Below are 1,318 nucleotides of genomic sequence, written 5' to 3'. Positions count from 1 at the left end.
ATTGATTCTGTTCAATTGCTTATGTAACTTTCGCATGATCAGAGTCACACTCAAATGCTGGTGCATATATAATGTTAATGCACAATCTTATTTATACATAGCAGTGAGCATCTTCTATCCATATAGTCTGACCAATGCAGTCATGCATTTTATAACACAATGTAACTAGGCATTTAAGTGAGACTCTAACGAGTCATACTCAAATCTTTGTGAATCACCCTCTGGTCTAATGCCTAACTAGTCTTATTTTCATTTAGTCAAATACACAGATGGTCTCATTTACACTTTGTTTATTGGTTCTTATTATTCATTACTTAGGATTGTAAATTTATGGAAGAAAATTTGGTTCATACACAGTTCATCTAACCATAAAATCTAAGTGGTCTTCATTCGAATGGATATTATAAACAAGGCAAAAGTGATTTTGTGTCTCGCCCACGTATGAAAATAACCAGAAATATCGTGATTCGCGAGGGCATGCAACAGAATTGTATCGAAACTTCATTGTAATATGACTGGGATGGAATAACACTTGCCTTAAAAGCCTTGCACGTAAATTTTAATGTTGACCTGAAAATGATCTTTGATCTTATCATGTGACCTCGGACTGCAGCATAACATGCAGGTCCCCCAAGTCAATCTACCATCCAAGTTTGGTTGAGAAGCACCTTACGGTTGCGGAGTTAGGCAAGGTTAACCTGAAAATGACCTTTGACCTCATCATGTGACCTCCGACTGCAGCATAACATGCAGGTCCTCCAAGTCCATCTACCATCCAAGTTTGGTTGAAAAGCGACTTACGGTTGCAGAGTTAGGTGTCATAAGAGAGTCTTGAATGTAAACTTTAACGTTGACCTGAAAATGACCTTTGACCTTATTGTGTGACCTCCGACTGCAGCATATCATGCAGGTCCCCAAAGTCCATCTACCATCCAAGTTTGGTTGAAAAGCAACCTATGGTTGCGGAGTTAGGTGTCATAAGAGAGTCTTGCATGTAAACTTTAACGTTGACCTGAAAATGACCTTTGACCTTACCATGTAACCTCCAACTGCAGCATAACATTCAGGTCCCCCAAGTCCATCTACCATCCAAGTTTGGTTGAAAAGCGACTTACGGTTGTGGAGTTATGTGTCATTAGATTTGTGACGGACGGACGACATGTGGATCCCTAAGTCTCGCCTTCACCTCTGGTGGGCGAGACAAAAAGGGGTAAAGCTATTTAAACTAAAAATTAGACATAATAGTGAATATACCTAATGACAATTAGGCCAGAAATAACTAATAGATGAACTAAGATTAGACCATGTAGGATGAGCC

Source organism: Lytechinus variegatus, chromosome 11 (genome assembly GCF_018143015.1).
Source record: "Lytechinus variegatus isolate NC3 chromosome 11, Lvar_3.0, whole genome shotgun sequence".
Taxonomy (NCBI): domain Eukaryota; kingdom Metazoa; phylum Echinodermata; class Echinoidea; order Temnopleuroida; family Toxopneustidae; genus Lytechinus; species Lytechinus variegatus.
The sequence above is the reverse complement of the archived record's forward strand: the minus strand, read 5'-3'. Positions refer to the sequence as shown.